The following is a 19,512-nucleotide window of genomic DNA, read 5'->3' as shown; positions in this document are numbered from 1 at the left end:
CTGCGGTTGCAGGGGGAAGATTCCGTCGACCCACGGGAGATTTCTTCGGAGCTTCTGGTGCAGAGAGGAGGCAGACTACCCCCACAGCATGCACAAACAGGAAAACCGTCGAGAAGGCGGCAGGATCAGCGTTACAGAGTTGCAGTAGTCGTCTTAGCTACTTTGTTGCAGTTTTGCAGGCTTCCAGCGCGGTCAGCAGTCGATTCCTTATCAGAAGGTGAAGAGAGAGATGCAGAGGAACTTGGCTGAGCTCTTGCATTCGTTATCTAAAGTTTCCCCAGAGACAGAGACCCTAAATAGCCAGAAAAGAGGGTTTGGCTACCTAGGAGAGAGGATAGGCTAGCAACACCTGAAGGAGCCTATCACAAGGAGTCTCTGATGTCACCTGGTGGCACTGGCCACTCAGAGCAGTCCAGTGTGCCAGCAGCACCTCTGTTTCCAAGATGGCAGAGGTCTGGAGCACACTGGAGGAGCTCTGGACACCTCCCAGGGGAGGTGCAGGTCAGGGGAGTGGTTACTCCCCTTTCCTTTGTCCAGTTTCGCGCCAGAGCAGGGCTAAGGGGTCCCCTGAACCGGTGTAGACTGGCTTATGCAGAATTGGGCACATCTGTGCCCAACAAAGCATTTCCAGAGGCTGGGGGAGGCTACTCCTCCCTTGCCTTCACACCATTTTCCAAAGGGAGAGGGTGTCACACCCTCTCTCAGAGGAAGTTCTTTGTTCTGCCATCCTGGGCCAGGCCTGTCTGGACCCCAGGAGGGCAGATGCCTGTCTGAGGGGTTGGCAGCAGCAGCAGCTGCAGTGAAACCCCAGGAAGGGCAGTTTGGCAGTACCAGGGTCTGTGCTACAGACCACTGGGATCATGGGATTGTGCCAACTATGCCAGGATGGCATAGAGGGGGCAATTCCATGATCATAGACATGTTACATGGCCATATTCGGAGTTACCATTGTGAAGCTACATATAGGTAGTGACCTATATGTAGTGCACGCGTGTAATGGTGTCCCCGCACTCACAAAGTTCAGGGAATTGGCTCTGAACAATGTGGGGGCACCTTGGCTAGTGCCAGGGTGCCCTCACACTAAGTAACTTTGCACCTAACCTTTACCAGGTAAAGGTTAGACATATAGGTGACTTATAAGTTACTTAAGTGCAGTGTAAAATGGCTGTGAAATAACGTGGACGTTATTTCACTCAGGCTGCAGTGGCAGGCCTGTGTAAGAATTGTCAGAGCTCCCTATGGGTGGCAAAAGAAATGCTGCAGCCCATAGGGATCTCCTGGAACCCCAATACCCTGGGTACCTCAGTACCATATACTAGGGAATTATAAGGGTGTTCCAGTAAGCCAATGTAAATTGGTAAAATGGTCACTAGCCTGTTAGTGACAATTTGGAAAGAAATGAGAGAGCATAACCACTGAGGTTCTGATTAGCAGAGCCTCAGTGAGACAGTTAGTCACTACACAGGTAACACATTCAGGCACACTTATGAGCACTGGGGCCCTGGGTTACCAGGGTCCCAGTGACACATACAACTAAAACAACATATATACAGTGAAAAATGGGGGTAACATGCCAGGCAAGATGGTACTTTCCTACACCAACTATTTATCACAAAACACATTTATTAGGGGGTGCAACACCCCAAACAACCCCACTGAAGCTAAGCCCCTGAGCGCAGAATTTAGCTGGCAAACTGGCAATTCCGACCAGGTTTCATTCTAGGTTTTACCATCACGACTGTCAGGAGATATAATTATAAGTTATTTTTTCATGCTGAATGGAGACGCGGGTAAATTGCAGAGTAAACGCTCTGCACTTGGAGGAAAGCAAATTGCAAGAAGCACGACGCGGCCCTCGGGAGCGAGTGCAGCGTTCAGGCTCGGATTCTGCCGCCATCACAACGACGCAGACACATCTGGAGCCGGCTGAAAGGCGGTCCAGCGGCGTGGGAAGGGGAGACTATGCTCACACCTGCGCCAGCTATGAATCTGTCAGGCTGAAATATCTCTGGCATGGAATTCATACGTAGATAATGGTTATAATGAGCTCAGATTTGCGGGGTGCCGGGATTTGAATTGCATTCCGATTTTCTTCAAAGATAAGAAGAAATGTCCTCGTGGACACGAAGCACCTGAACGCCTCCTTCGCAGAATCTCACGCTTTCTTTTTAAAGTCTCAAAGACAGGCGCCATGCTTTCATGGAGCGCTTCCAAGCTGGACACGCACAAAGTATTGTGTTAAAAGCCCCGTTCAAACACAACGTTGAGAAATTGTGCCTGTTGGACAAAACCCCATCAAAACATGATTAGGACTTTAGTTGAGCGATGACAGATGGTGTAATGTGTAAGCATGCCCCCTGCTGGCGGATGATGTGAGGAACTTGGTCTTCACCCATCACCACTTGCTGTCCTTTTGGACTTCCAACACCACAGTCATAAACCCTGCTTTATAAGCACTGCCTGAATCTTGCTTTAGGGGCCACCTGACTGGACCCCTCTTGGGTCTGGTGGGTTAGGGGACTAAGGCATCTGCTCCAGAAATCTGCGCTTGACCTCACTGTCACAGGTTCAAATCCCAGTGCCCCACTTAGTGCCAGATTTATGGAAAGTGGCGCTTTCCCTGTTCCCCTTATCGCTCCTCTACCACCACCATGTTTGCGCTGTATTTAAAATACGGCACACCATGGCGCATGGTAGGGGGCAATAGCGTAATTTGTTATGATGCTACTGATGTACTCTGCAGAAGTAGCACCAAAATATTAGCGCTACTCCTGCAGAGTACAGAGTGGCCCATTTAAAAAAATGGAAGCCCCCTTTTAAAGCCTGCCCTTAAGCAGGTGTTAAAGGTGCCATAAAAAATGGCGTAAGGAAATCTCATAGATTTTCTTGCACCCTTTTTCCAGCTCCCCTAACTGGGGAACAACCCCTTTGCATACATTATGCCTGTCACAGGCATAATGTATTGTAAAGGGTAACAGAATAGCGCAATGCAGGCATTGCGCCACTCTGTAAATACAGCACGGAGATTTCAGCCTCATTGGGCCACATTGACATAAAAAATAATGATGTTAATGTGGCACAAGGTGGCGCTAGGGGACTATAAATATGCCTCTTAGTCTTTCATCCTTCTGATCATGATACAATGAGTACCACTGATTTGCGCAACATTAAACATCTGTTATTCAGTGCAAAGGCACCTTTCTCTGTGAACATGCACTTAGATACTTGTGATTTGAAATGTTCCTAAAGCATGCTGCACTTACTGGCCATTTTTGCATTAGTTTAATCTTTCCAAGGGCCTACAGGCCCTGCGCTAACTCTCTCAGTTGACGAGTCCCCCCTTTGCCTGCTGCTATCATAACCATGTGTTGTGGGCTATTCTGCTCTATGATGCGAAACCCTGTAGCTAAAATATCATCAGGATACTTTCATACCCATGCTATGCTTAAGTTGCACTGGTGCTGAGGCCCACTCGCCGTGAAACCTGAAGTCATCTTGTTGCACTGTCCTGTGTCCCAGGTAAAGGGCTAGAATGCGGCATATTGATCAAATACAGCGCATTCCTCTCCATTCCACCTGCACTTTTTGGCAGCCAATAACCAATGCAGGCACCTTTGTACCATGGTGGAAAGGGGCTTGCGTTGCATGCAGATCTTCCTCCACAAAAACAATCTTGAGAGGCTTTTTCCTCTTTCTATGTGTTCCTCAGATAGCAATGCTCATAGAAAGAGTAGAAAATTAGAAGAAATAAACATGTTTCTCCTCCTTACGCCTGTCCTGGGGAGGCATATCTTTTTGGTGCTTTTCCAGGTTTACAATGGAAACATCCTCACAACACCCATAGAAATGCCTTCCTTGTGCAGAGTAATGTAACACAGTGATTTGCGCTGCATTACACTACTCAAGTTTTATGAAGCTACACAAAGCCATACAAAATGGCCTTGTGAGGCTTCATAAATCTCACTTAAAGTCTGCGTGGTGCAAGAACGACGCAAACCAGGCCATAAATATGGCCCGAAATCTCCAGGGCAATATGTTTAAGTCCACAGTCAGAAAACGCTGCTGCATTTTTGCCATCAGTTGTTCTTGGGAGCCAGTTGGACATGGTGAACCCATGACCACAGATAGTGACAGAGAACATGAGACACAGCATGCCTAGTACAGCTCTAAAGATTCATGTGGGCAGGCGTCGTGAGTGATGCATTTTTTATACGAAGAGGATGTGGGTATACAAATATATGAGAACCCACCCATGTTAGGTTGACACTTACATATAAAACTCCTCCAAAGCTAGCATGCCATGATGTGTTAAGGTGCCCAGTACACATTTAGGATGGCAAGGGACAGGGACTGTTTTTTTCCTGCTCAAATATAAATGTGGGTATCATTCCGCAATAGCAAACTTCCAAACTGTTGTTTAGCCATCAACTGCTGGACAGTGCACAGTGAGTTCAATGTGAACATTGCAAAGACAAATTATTTTGTTGTCTGAGTCCCACTAATTGGTGGCTAAGTGATACTTGCCAATCAATGGAGATCTGATAAACAAAGGAAATCTGTCAAAAACTCATACAAACAAAAGAAAACCACTTGCTCAATACTCTGTGTCCTAAACCATACACATCACCCTTTACCTACTGCTAATGCTCCAAGGCTTTCTGGGATATACCTACAGGCTGAATCTGTAAACGAGCCTCAGGAGACTGCTGTCACCGCAGATGTCATGAGAGAAAGATTTCTTACTACTTTCTTAATACCCTGGTCCACCTGTGGGTATTTGTTGTAGTCAGCTTTTTGTTCTAATGCCTCGTGTGTTGCTAGGGAGTGCCTTTATGGCATCTCAGTGTTCTACATGGTTTTTTAATAAGGCAGTTCCGTTGCTGGCTGTGTCTGGCCTAGCTGTGTGTGGGATTTCTTCTGATGGTATAAACAAATGTTTATCAAACCCATTCAAAGGAGAGCTATTTCACTACAATATTTTTGGCGACGACTACTTGCCAGGCATGAGCCCGACCTCAGTGAAAAGACAACGAGTCAGATTCGGTGAGTTCTGGAAAGAAAAACAATACAAGTGTAATACCACTGACCTGCTCAGTGCACTGCTCTGCGTCCTGTGGCTCCACCAGGTAAGTAGAACCCTCATCCTTCACTCCTCTGAACTCCTGACCCCTGTCAAGAGTTCGAGACCCTACTCCGCGCGCAGGCTTCTGCCTGCGCCTTATCCCTGTGTCTAGTGGGAGAGCTCTGCTTTCCTACTAGGCTGCCCTCTGCCTCTCTCCTCCTTTTTTCTGCTTTGCTCTCCGTTTCTGCTTTCACTTCTGTGCCTGTCCCTTGTTGTGCTCCTTTAGCCCTCAGCCTCTCTCCTCCTATTTTTTGCTTTGTGCTTTGCTATCCATTCTTCTTTCACTTCTGTGTATGTCCCCTGTTGTGCTCCTTTTGCTTCGCGTTCACTCTTCCCCATTTTTCTCTGACTCTGCTCTCTCTCTCTCACTTCCCTTTCCCCCTCTTTCTCTCCCCCACCGTGGCTGCCCCTGCGGCCCCACCCCCTCCTCTCTCTCTCTCGCGCTGCACTCCTGCCACTGCTGCCCCTGCGTCCCTGCCCCCTTTTCCGTGCCATTTTTCGGTACCCGCCTCCCAGCTGTCCTCTCCTCCTCCCCACCTCCCTACTTAATGGAGGTCGCATGCAGCGGGTGTGCTTCTGGCACGCTAAAGGCAAGCCTGTCTGCGCCCGTCCGCGCCTGGACCACGCCATGCGCCAGAACCCCTGGCTTTCGTCCCCCCCACCACCACCAAGCACAGCTTCACTACGATGCCACCACCCTCCACGCCCTCAACACCGGCCGCTCTCTCACCTGCATTCAAGCCTCCCCTCAGATCACTGGGGGACCCTTCTCCTGCCGGAACTGCACCTTCACCAGCGTCCACGCCAAAGACCCACCCACCAAGGCAGGAAACAACCATCTCAGATGTATCCTCCTCAACACCCTCTCCGTCCACAAGCACGCAGTAGAGCTATGGAATCTACTCGACTCAGCCTCCCCAGACGTCCCCTTCCTGACCCAGAACTGGATGAACCCCTCTTCAGCACCTGACATCGCCATAGCCATCCCGGATGGCTACAAGATCACCCGCATGGACCACTCCAATAAACCAGGAGGAGGTATCGCCATCATCCACAAGAACACCCTCAGGATCACGAACAGCACCAAAGACACCCTCAGCACCGCTGAACACCTGCACTTCCAGGTCCACACCGACCCAAACACCACCTCTGAGGGTCCCTCGTCTACAGGCCCTCCGGCCCCTGACAGCAGTTCAGTGACCTAAACTTTCACCCCGAGAACACCAGCGACAACAACACCGCCCCCCTGCTCAACAACCTCTCCAACCTCGGCCTCAAACAGCTCCTCACGACCCACTCTGCAGGACACACACTCGACCCTATTTTCTCCACCAGCAATCGCGTCTCCTTCAGGCACACCACCGAACTCCGCTGGACAGATCACCATTGCATCCACTTCTCCTTCAAGAAACCCACAACACACCACCACCCACAACAGATCCCCCACTGCAATTGGAACAAGGTCACCAAAGACCAACTTATTGCGACCCAGGCAATGGATCGACACCTGTGCCAATGTTCTTGCACCAATCAAGAATCCCTCCAACAGACGCACCGGGAGAAGGGCCTTCTGGTTTACAGCCAACCTCCACGAATCTAAGCAAACCTGCCGCAGACTTGAAAGAAAGTGGCGTCAAGATCAGACTCTGGACAACCACACAGTCTTCAAAAACACCATCCGCAAACACCACCAACTCATCCATACCGCCAAGAGATCCGCCTTCAAAGACCGAATCAAAAACAACGCACACAGCCACAAGGAGCTCTTCAACATCGTGAAGGAACTCTCCAACCCCAGCTCCAACGCCAACAACATCCCGCCATCGCAAGACCTCTGCAACTCCCTAACCTCCCACTTCCACCACAAGATTGCAGACATCCATGACAGCTTCAGAACCCAGATCCCACGGCAACCACTAACACCACAGATTCACCTCCGACCAAACTCCTGCTCTCCTGGACCCCCGTCAACGACAACGACACCATCATAATCATGAACACCATCCACTCTGGCTCACCATCTGACCCCTGCCCTCACTACACCCTCAACAAAGCAAACTCGGTCATCGTACCTCAACTACGGAAGATCATCAACAGCTCCTTCGAGTCTGCCACCTTCCCGGAGAGCTGGAAACACGCCGAGATCAACGCCCTCCTCCCGGCAAAAGTCATCAAGAAGGCTGTCACAGACAACCAACCCGCTTCCTCAAGGAAACCTGCACCCTGGATCCTTCCCGATCCGGATTCCGCAGCAAACACAGTACCGAAACTGCCCTCATCGCTGCCACCGACGACATCATAACCATACTGGTCGACGACAAAACCGCGGCCCTCATTCCCCTATACCTCTTGGCCACGTTCAACACTATCTACCACCACACCCTACGCACATGCCTCAGCAATGCAGGAATCTGTGACAGAGCCCTGGACTGGGTCACCTCCTTTCTTACCAGCCGAACCCAGAGAGTCCGCCTTCCCCCATTCCGCTCGGAGGCCACCAAAAACATCTGCGGTGTACCCCAGGATTCATCCCTCGGCCTTACCCTCTTCAACGTCTACATGGCCTGGCTCGCTAACACCGCCTGATCCCACAACCTCAACATCATCTCATACGCCGACGACACCCAGCTGATCCTCTCCCTCACCAAGGACTCCGCCAAGACCAACCTCCACGAAGGAATGAAGGCCATCGTCGAATGGATGAAGAACAACTGCCTCAAACTCAATTCCAACAAGTCGGAAGTCCTCATCTTTGGCTCCACCCCCTCCACATGGGATGGCTTCTGGTGGCCTGCCACTCTTGGAGCCGCTCCAACTCCCACCGACCACGCTCGCAACCTAGGATTCATCTTGGATTTCTCATTATCCATGACCCAGCAAGTCAATGCGATCTCCTCCTCCTGCTTCAACACCCACCGCATGCTCCAAAAGATCTACAAATGGATCCCCACCGAAACCAGAAGAACTGTCACCCAAGCCCTCGTAAGCAGCAAACTGGACTACGGCAATGCCCTCTGCGTAGGAACCACGGCTACACTCCAGAAGAGACTCCAACGCATCTAGAACACCTCTGCACGCCTCATCCAGGACCTCCCCCGCCACTCCCACATCACAGGTCATCTGAAAGACTTGCACTGGCTCCCAGTCAAAAAGAGAATCACCTTCAAACTCCTCACCCATGCTCACAAAGCACTGCACAACACCAGACCAGAATACCTCAACAGACGGCTCTCCTTCTACACCCTGACCCGGCATCTGCGCTCCGCCGACCTCGCAACTGTCCCAAATGTCCGCAGAACTACAACCGGCGGCAGACCATTCTCACATCTCGCCGCCAAGACGCCACAGAGTGCTAATGGAGAATGGTGAGGCTGGCTATGCGAATGATGTTTTGAAAAGGAAAATCCGTCCCAAAGCTGATTTTGGCATGACTGACAAGGTCATTTAATTGAGGATGGATTCAGGGTTGTTGTATGCCATAATACCTAAACAGTTGTATGTCGCTGTACAGCCCAAGGGAGAGTTGTAATCCACAGATATAATTCTTAAACGGTATTCCAAAGACTGACATCCAGCTTGTTACAGAGGGTCAAAAATGTTGTTTTCTCTAAGGATCACATACTAGTGTTGGAGACAAAATTTTTTAGCATAACAAAACATTGGCTGAAGTGTTGTCCCGCATTGTTAATGCTGGTTTGACATATGAATAGTGTTTTTCAGTTGCAGGAAGCTGAGTACTTGGATTATCTCAGTACGAGGGAGGGAGTTAAGACAAAGGTCAATTTGGGAAGTGCAAATGTAAATGCTGAAGTGCCGACTGGCAAGGACAAGCTTCAGTCTTTTATGAGTTTGGTGGAATATTATTCTAAATTTGTACAAGATTTCACCCATAAGACAGAATTTTGAGGGGGTTGTTGAGGATGGGGAAGGAATTCACATGGTGTGAGGAACAGCAGTCAGCCTTCTCTCTGATTAAGGACAACATCACTAATGCAGGTATTTTAGTGCTGTTTCAAACAGGGTTGAAAATGATTATTACCATAGATGCCACTGCAGTTGGGATTGGTGCAGTGCTATTACACATGCATGGGAGCATGGAGAGGACAGTGGCATTTGCTTCTCGCTTGTTGTCTGGCAAGTAGATGAATTACTCTGTCATCGAATGAGAAGCATTGGCTGCTGCATGGGCAACCAGTTACTTCCTCACTTTTTTGGGGGGGAATACTGGGCTGTTGCAGACAGACCACAAGTCGTTAGTCAAGGTCCTGGAACCGGCAGCCACAAAAAATTATTCTGGGAGATTGGTGAGACTGGCAGTAAAACTGCAAGATTATATGATTGTAGGGTTGAGTATGTTCGAGGTTGGAAGAACAAGGTTGCAAATTCCTTATCGAGGCTTCCTGATAGATTAGTGGAGGAGTGTGACTCAGGTACATAGGGAGTGGTGGCAAATGTGAATGATGCCAGTGAAGGCTTGGAGAGTTCTGTGTCCAAGGAGGAATGGATAAGCGATACCGAGAGGTACTGTTAACGCTGATTTTAATAAAGAATATTAATGTATTTTGAGTGTTGGATTTGCGTAGGAAATGTAATAACTTAGGGAAAAATAATGCACACATCTGAAGGTGGCCCACTAGAGTGGCCATCAGTGTTCACGAAGTATACTTATTAATGGCTTATCAAAATAAAATGATGAACTTATGTTTGATTAATGTAGTAATATGTCATATTGGGGGTTATGCATTATGCATGAGCTTTATTAATGATGAGCCTTAACTTAGCGAGGTCTTGGCCTAGTTGCAAGGCCTCATGTCAAGCTGCATTGCTTAGGCAACTTATAAAATGGATGCTTAGAGAATTAAATTGTGAATTTCCACTGTGCTGACCAAATGCTTGTAGCTACAAGTCTTACTCATGAGAACCCCTTGCTAGGAGATGATGCACTAGCTAATGCAACATTGTTTAATGTAATGTGTGTAAGAGTGACTTTCCCAGGAGAGTTCAATGATCATACTGACTGGAGTATAAGCTGCAACAGTATTGTTACCTGATGGGCGCAATGACGAGAATGGAAGAGATGAGAACCAATCATCGACATGTGAACTATGTACTAGAAGAATTGTTGATTTGAGGGGTTAGTTTCATTGGATTAAATGTAAACATGCGGTCCCTTGACCAATAGGGACTTGGGAAGTAGTTTTAGGATATCTGACTTAGCCAGACTGCACTGAGAGGAGACACCCCCATTTTGCCCACATTTCCGTCTGGAGAGGAGACGTGCCTAACTTTATTCCTTAAAGCGACTTTGCCTTTTCTGAACTCCAATGCCGAATCCTGATGCCTAGCTGACCGAACTGATGTCCTGATGACGACGACTGTCACAGCTTGCTGATCCAAACTGAGGATAGGTATATTGACTATGATACTGTTTGACGTTTTTATTTGCTTTTGTTTCTAGGTATAAACCGCTATTTTGACAGCGCCATGGTCAGATGTTAGATGTCTCTTCTTTGCTGAATTTAAATGTATGTTATAACGTTTGCACAGTTATTCTTGCTATTCATTTGTACTGTAACCTTAGAATATAAAGTGGCTCAAGCCTGGATTAGATTGCAATTCTTTCGCTGCTTTGGTCAGCCAGTGTTGTTCTTGTATGTTTCTCATTTGATTTTGATATTAACCTACGTGACATTAGCATTGTTAAAATAGAGAAATAAACATTCTAACTTTTACATATGGGTGTGGTTATTCATGACTGCAAGGTCATGGTGTGTGACAATTACTGACTCATATTTGATTACTAATGTTATTGATTGTTATTGATTATTGATCTGCATGAGTGGGATATATGGTGGGAAAACCTCGAAGCAATTCAAAATGTTCAATGACCTATTTGCGTATCCTTGTACGTTTACTCATTAAGGTACGATGTGCTAACAATACTCTTAAGGTAGTGGTAGAGTTGATTAAAGGCAAGGTCAAGAAAGAGAGTACGTTACCTGATTCAGTAAAGTCTTTTTATAAGGTCGTGGATGAACTGTTGGTTCAAGTCGATGATGAGAGGAAAGAGATTTGTGCCATCCAATGGGATAACATCCAAATTGGTGCATTTAGCACACGAGGATCACCTTGGTCAGTCTTTGTCCCTCAAGTGAGTAAAATTAATCTTTTGGTGGCCGCTCATGGATGGTCTAGTGATGAGTTAAGTGGAGGAGTATGAGGTGTGCAGGAATTCTGAGAAGCATCTGAGAGTGGGTTTAGGTGCTATGTCTTTTCAGGATGCCATTAAATACATGTTGCAGGCTTATTGCACTATTGTAAGCTCCAGCACAGGTTGGTCACTGTTTGAAATGATGCGTGGTAGGCAGCATGGGAATAAATTGGTGTGTCCATGGATGCGTGATTACGGTCTAAAGAAAATGAGTTCGGAGATGCTGAAAAACCAGCAGATGTGCCTCATTGATAAAGGAGTTTGGGTTAAGGTCAGACCAGGTGGTGTTGGTAGGGGGCTATCCAAGTTTTGTGGGCCCTATAAAGTGAAGGCTGTTGGGGGTAATTGGATCAAACTGGAGAATGCTCATACTTGAATCTGAGGAGAGTTGTTTTGTTTCAGAGGTATGGAGAGGCCGAAGTGAAGCCCATTGAAGAGGATTGCTCTACTTGGTTGCTTATTAAAGATGGTGAGTTTCAGACTTATCAAGGGAGTATGAGTGTGGGAGTGCCTGAGAGTGGTGATAGTGGTAACCTGAGAATTTAGGTGGAAAGGGTTGTGAGGTCTAGGAGACCACCTGGATACTTGGGGGATTATGTTTGGGGATAATGTGTTTTGTCCTACCCTAGGTCTGGGGTTTCTGTCTTGTCCAGTGGTTTGGTCTGCTTGTTTTGTACGGTGTCTTGTCTATGTGGTAACTGTGTTGGTGTCTATTTTGTCAGTAAGGGAGAGGGTGTGTTGTAGAGAGCTCATTGTTCTAATGCAGAGCATGTTGCTAGGGAATGCCTTTGTGACATCTCAGTGTGCTTTGGGTTTTTTGGTTAAGGTAGTTCAATTGCTGGCTGTGTCTGGCATAGCTGTGTGGGGGGTTTCTTCTGAAGAAATAAACTTATACTCATCAAACCCTTGTGAAGGAAAATGATTTCACTACAGTACGTACCCTACGTACAGATGGTCTGCAGTGCACTATGGATGAAATTGTGGTCCTCTGGCCCTGACAAATTTGCTACAATGATAGACGACAATGAAACATGTTAGCCAGTCACAGCCCATAGATCCTAGCATGTGTTAATATGTTTTAACCATGCACCTGGGCACCATATAAATAACGCTTTAATGGACCCCTGAACACATTTTTAACTTTGACTGTTACAATGCTGATGGAGTGTAGAGGACCAGTTAAGACATGTAAGCACACATGAAAGAACTAGGAACACACTAAGGAAAGAGTTACTCAAAGTTTGTATAGGTTCTGTTCCAGATCGTCTATGTTCACAAAGCATTTGTGTATTTGTGGGTATTCTCAGGAGAATCAATGGGTGATCAGGAAAATGCAACAAAATTGCTGAGAACACCAACAGTCATAAATGTTCACAAACATTTGCAGTGCATTTCTTGCTTTAACTGCAAATCTAGAAACATACATCAGTACAGATCTCTCAAGTTCCCCAAATGCATTCATGATTGAATCATCCACTCAAGATTTCTTTCTTTGCATTCTAATACTGGTAGTACTGTTTCAACATTACACAATCACTACTACATATACCACAGTGAAAATAAAATGAAACTGGGCTGGATAAGGTACTCATGCATAGACTAGTCTAGACTCTGTGAAAGATCCAGACCTAATTGTTCAAAGAAAAGGTTTGTTGTAGAAAGTGCTTCTTTTCTACATCAGGCCCAGTTTGTTCCTTGTGTTTCTAATGACACTTTCAGTTGCGTGTGAGTAGCTTGATGGATGTTATTTTACGCTTTCCAATTTTTGTGTGTTTCATCCTGTTTTATTAACTTCTCCTCATGCAAATGCAGCAGATGTGAACAATCTCTATTGGAGAGACCTGGGCATCTGGTTGCCCGTGGGTAAGTGTGCTCTTTAATTTGTACATTAGTGTTTCAGTGCTACTGGATAAATATGCATTCTTATACACACAGCTGCATATTTACAAGCCCTGTGCACTGCCAGAGTGTCACTTTTTTTGGTGCTTCGGTGGCACAGACTGAACAACAACAGCTATGAGGCTATGCAAAACCACGTTGAGTGGCTTTCTATGGCCTCATAGATATAGAGTAAAGCAAGGCAGCGCAAATCTCTGCGTTGCATTACTGTGCGTCAGGGGGGCGTTCTATGGGTGGTGGATTTTCCCACGCAACACCCATGGATTTTTTTGCTACCACAGATCTACTAAATCACGTAAACCTGGGACAGTGCCAAACATTACGCCTCCACAGGGGTGGCGTAACCAGGAGAAGTATTTGTATTTCTCCTCATTCTTTCCTCTTCCCAGGTGTGCTGCATTCTGCAGCACATATGGAAAGAGGAAACCACCTCTCCTGATTGTTTTTGTGCAAGAAGGTGCCCCTTCCTGGACAGAAACCATCCTGCATTGGCACCAGGCACCAAATTATGCACCAGCACTGGGTGAAAGAACAGGAATGCACTGTATTTCATAAATACGATGCATTCCTGCCCTTTCACATTCGCGTAGGGCAACACAGCAAGAAGATTTGCAGCACTGCTCTACTCCAATCTGTTGTAAAAATGACCCCCGGTTACCACCTCACTCAACTGCACCAATTGTACCACCTCAATGATACAGAGCAATGTCTCCATGCTGCTTAACTGGAATACTTTCTGAAGCTCAAAGTAGTAAATGAGTGCTATTTGGCAACATGCTATTATGTGCAATATACACCACTACAACACCATTTTAGGCAGTGAACTCACTTTTTAGGCAGGCCTACCACCCATTGATTTCAGCCTCTGATCCTCTAGCTTTTAAGGATGCTTTAACAGTCATATGCAATTAACTGCACCTCCTGCAGTGAACAAAATAGAAAACAATTTCTCTGGAAGGCAGCCAGAGATTGCATGCAGAAGTGTCCCTGGAAAGTGGAACTAGAAATGTCTTCACATTTAGTAGAAAAACAGGACAGTGAGTGTAGCAGGAGTCAGCAAAGGAGAGAGAGGTTTTCAGTGAAAGCTCACTCTTTTTTCTTTACTGTTTGCAAAACACATTGGATAGTTTGAAAGGCAATGTGACTGTGCATGTAAAGTGCCTTGTGTTTCATCACTGTGAGAGACAGTTTGTCAGGTACAGTGTTTGTGGTTGAAAAACAGGCTATGCTAATTTTTTACCCCATCATCCCCATCATCCAAAAGCCCAGCAAAATATGCACCTCCACATGTTCAACCCCCCCATGAAAGGGCCTCATCCTTTGGCTTTTGTTGAAACATTTTAGAGCTAGATTCAAGCTCTGAAATCTCACTGCCTCAGGTAGGTCTGGAAGGCAATGTTTTGGACTTTTTTCTTTTCACTTCAATATAGTTATTCTTGTCTCCGGTTACAGTGATTCAAAGCTCATTGGGGCAGATTTTAGAGCCCCTAGGACCACCTTAGCGCCATCATAACGTCGTTTTTTTATGCTAAGGTGGCGCTAATGTGGCATTTTCGCCATACCATATTTACAAAGTGGCTCAATGCATGCATTGCGCCACTTTGTAAACCCTAGCTGTCCATGTAAGTTTCTGTTTCTCTTTGGCCTTATGTGTATTTTTGTTTTTTGAGAGGAACTAAGGTCTTTGTGGTCCTGATGAAACACCATTTGATCCTTAGGGACAGCTGAGGTGTGAAACATGTTGACCTTCTAGTTAGGGTGAGAACCAATGTCCTCTGTACCCCTTATATTAATGGTTAAAGTATAGGGACATCAATTTCCTTATACTCCCTGTGTTTTTAATCTTGTCCGAGGTCCACCATCGACAATAAATCTGACGCTGGAAGGTTCTCGAGCCAATTTTATTTCAAGTTCTCTCTGTTCTTCTTAGTAGGTCTGATTTCTCTCCTACTTACCCTTGTGGACGCTTATAATAAAAGATCTCTGGCACAGAGCCCCCTTGCCGGGGCCCGTCGGGCATTGCAGAGCCAGCCAACAGTATCAGTTGGCAGGAATCATCTTCATCTATGGTCAGGAGGGCATCATCTATGACTTGTAATGTAGCTGTCTCCATGTTGCAGTGTGATCTTAAGCCTGATTGGTAGCCATATAGGTGTGTGGGAGATAGTCCACATTGATATGATCTTGGAGTTCAGCATAAAATCCCGAAGTCAAGTAAACTATTCCTATCCTTTTGGAATGCAGTATGAACAATTCTGGTAAAGATCAAAGGGCACGGAATAGCACTTTTGGCAATGTAAATTGGTAGGTATGTTATTAACAAGTTTGCTGCACATATAAGCTTCTACCATTGCAGCATGAGTTGAGTTACTCGATTCTTTAGTTGGCAAATTGGACATATTAAAATATTTTAAACAGTTATTCTGATAAAGTCAATTTCAAACTGTATGCCAATGACACGCTGATATACATCTGTTTGGAGTATGGGTCAAGAAACAAAGGCACCTCTGAGCGCCAAAATCATGTATTTGTTTGGATGAAGACTTGCTCAAGCTAAGTGATGGCCAAGCACAAATCATGTTAGTAAAACAAGCACAGAGGTTATTCCTTGAAACAGACCTCAACTTTGAGACCTAATACAGCTCCAGTGTGCAATGCCTAAAACCTGGATGTCTTCTTTGACTCATATGTCATGTTTGAATGTAAGATTAATAGTGTTTATGAACATCAACTTTTCATTCTGCAATTGTACTATGAAGAGCCTTTTAGAGGTCCAGCAGCACTGCTCAGATATAGTCTTAAACACTAGCATTTGTAGAAAGCTCTCAAACAGACTTCTCTGACTCAACATCAAATGGCTGCATCTGGCCTTAAAACTCAGAGGTCTGGTCAGGGTGATGCTTCAGAAACAGGCTGGACGGCGCTGTAATATACCATTCAGAGACACTGGTGACTCATATAAGCAAACACCCACTTACTTATTCAGTCAAAAATTAAATGGCAGAAAAATATGGAGCAGGTTACCAGGAAAGCAAACTGTGGAATGCACTCAATCCGACAGAAGGAGAAGAGGCCGACAACGTCCAAATCAGAAAATTCCTTGAATCTGAATTATTCAGGGACATATTTAACTTTGAACAGCACGCTGCGTTACAGCCAACAATGAATGTGATGTTAAGTCACGGAAGCATCCATCCATAACTTGCACCACTTAACTAGACTTTTAGAACTAAACCGAAGAAATGCAAGATTCAACCTTTTCACAGCCCTAACTGCAGCACAATTCAGTAAAACAACAAAACACTAGTCAGTTTTGCAACAAATTACTTTGGCCAATTGACCTTACTGATTCATGGCTGTACTACTCCATGGCGAATCCCCAGCATGGAGATTGGTTACAGGTAGAGAGTCCAGTGCTCCTGCAAACCTTATTCTTGACTTTCCTAAAATGTGTGTAGGTGGAGACTATACATGCTGTTAACCCCTTTGCTGGGGGCATCTGCCAATGGCTAACTCTAGGAGTATCTCCCCTGTGGCTGTCAGCCAACTACTGGGGAGGCTATTGAGTGCACTGAAAATTTAATTTTTTTAAGGCGGGGGCAAAAGCAGAATCTCTTTCACTGAAGACCTACTCCCTTCTCTGCCTCCAATCTGGCATTGGGCCACACCCCCTATCCAGAAGGGGCAATTGAATCTTCCTGTCCGAACAAGTGGCGGATTGGAAATGTGCCTCATTTGGGGGTTTATCCTAAATCTCCCTCCCATGGGGAAAGCCTACTAAACACCAAGAATTTTACGGTGGGCCAAAAAAAGGGGGTGAAGGCATTGGGACATACTGTACTCCAAAAAGGGCAACACAGCATTTCTGATCCCTTGGGGGATGGGGAAGTTGCCTCGATTTGGCCCCACAGATGGTGGGGTGTCAGAAAACCCACCCACTAGCCTCCAAGGATTTTTTAAATTGCACCTGGAAAGATGGGGGTGGACCTCCTAACATTCAGCCGTACCACCTTGCCAGAAAGGGCATTAGAGTCTTTCTGTCCTCTACCCCACATTGGGAAGGTATGAAAATTGTCCTGATTGGGGGTTAAGCTCTAATGTACCCCTGGGGCAGTAGAAAGCCCACCTGGAAGTGAGGTGTCTCACCCAGACAGGTGAGACAACCACCCCAAAAGTGACAGCACAATCTTTCTGCCCGACCAGAAAGATCTGCTCCTCATAATGGCAGAAAGCCCACTGGATACCAGGGTATTTTTTTAAAGAAATAATGGGATGCGGGCCAGTCCATCCTGATCTCTTGGCCAACCTTAAAGCCCCAACAATGTTTCTGGTCCCTAGGGACTAATGCATCCTTATCCCCATGGCAAGCTGAAGGACATTTCTATGTTTCTGGATGTAGTTTTTATATATGGACTAGGAGAGTGCAGGTAAATTCCAATTTCATTTTGTCTCATTTGCTGTGCTTAATGTTTGCACTTTTGCAACGATTTTAAGTAATTATACAATAAAGTTATTACTTACTTATTTACTTACTTATTCACCCTGGACTCCCCACGATGTCTAGTTTTTAGAAATGTCTAGGTTTGGTAGGTTTCCTTGGATAGTGGCCCAGTTAGGGCCCAAATTCCACAGCTTCCCACATTATGAAAAAAATGCTGATTTTGCTGTGCCAAATATGATGTTCAAAGTCAAATTTGGGGTGTTTTGTTTCATGGCCTCTAGGCCCAGCTTTAAAAGTGGAGTACAATTTTTATGGGAGGATATGTGAGAACACAGAACAGTAGAACATTTGTTATTACAAAATTAGTTTTTCCACATTCCTGGCTTGCAAAATGCCCCCTGATTCACATGATGGTATGGGTAACCCCAAATGCAGAGGCATATAAATAACTACTGTCATTAGCTCAGAATCCTGTTAATTCTAGAAATGCATAGGTTTCCTTCATGCTCATATTGCAGTCATTATATTTTACCATATGAATTGCTGCATTGTCAGTACACAATAAAAAATCATTATTAGCGGCAGCTCAGTTATTAGCTTTGGGTAGGATGTGCTTTAAGAGAACCTACAAACTCTATGGGGCATATTTAAGAGACTCTAGCTCCACTGGAGCGTCAATTTTAGTGACGCTTCAGTGGTGCTGTGCACTGCACTGTATTTACAAGGTGGCGTTAAGCCACTTTTTGTGGCTTAACGCCATTTTATAAATATGGCCCCTTCACACACAGCACTTTGGCCCTCATTATGAACATGGCGGGTTGTCCCACCATGCCGGCATTGGCAGCTGAAACCGCCAGCCGGCATGGTGGGATAGTCCGCCACATAATGGACCGGGTGAGGGCCGCCAACGGCAGCCCTCACTGACCTCCAGGCTTCCGCCGTCAGTCAGCCCGGCGGTGAGTGGAAACACTATCCGCCAGGGTAGCTGTGCTACCCTGCGGATAATGTTCCCATTTACACCAGCCTTTTCCTGGTGGGTTCACCCGCCAGGGAAAGGCTGGCGGAGGGGGTGCCCCTGCACTGCCCATGCACTTTGCATGGGCAGTGAAGGGGCCCCAGGTGCAGTGCCCCGTCACGCAGGTCATCGGGCAGTGATCTGCGCGACGGGTGCTGCTGCACCTGCCGCACAGAGGCATTGACGGCGGCTCCATGTGGAGCTGCCAGCAATGTCCCGGCCGGGCCTTTTTGTGAGCCGGCGGGCGGAAACAATGTTTCCGCCCGCCGGCCAACAGAAATGTTCATAATTTGTCCAGTGGGGTTCGGGGGCGCTGGCGGTCAGTGTTTTGACCGCCAGCATGAACATGGCGGTTGTTACCGCTGTGTTCATAATTATCACCTTTTCGTGGAAGGGGTGTGAGTGGGTGTTGCTGTGGGCGTGCCACAGCAACACCCATTGCATTTTGCACAGCGACACACACCGTTATTGTCCCTTAAATCTGTCCCTATATTTCTCCAAGACCATAAGAGACTATCAGATGTAACAGTACATTGCTTTAGCAAATCGGCCACTATATTCCAACAATTAGTTTCTCTAGGAAAACATTGAGGGAGCCCACAAATAAACCTTTGCTAAATTCAGAATATAGTCTACTTTTCAAGAATTTATAGATTTCTGGGGTCACCCACTGTTTTCATACCTTTTCCACTACAAAGTGCAAGTAGGTTGAAACAACAACATTTGAATAATGGAAAAACTGCAGCTAAATAATGTTTTTGATACAACTCAACTTGCTCCTGGAAGTTGGGAAGATGGTGATCCTAGCTCAGCAAACTTTTCGA

Source organism: Pleurodeles waltl, chromosome 1_2 (genome assembly GCF_031143425.1).
Source record: "Pleurodeles waltl isolate 20211129_DDA chromosome 1_2, aPleWal1.hap1.20221129, whole genome shotgun sequence".
In the NCBI taxonomy this organism is placed as follows: Eukaryota; Metazoa; Chordata; class Amphibia; order Caudata; family Salamandridae; genus Pleurodeles; species Pleurodeles waltl.
This window is presented reverse-complemented; position numbering follows the sequence as displayed.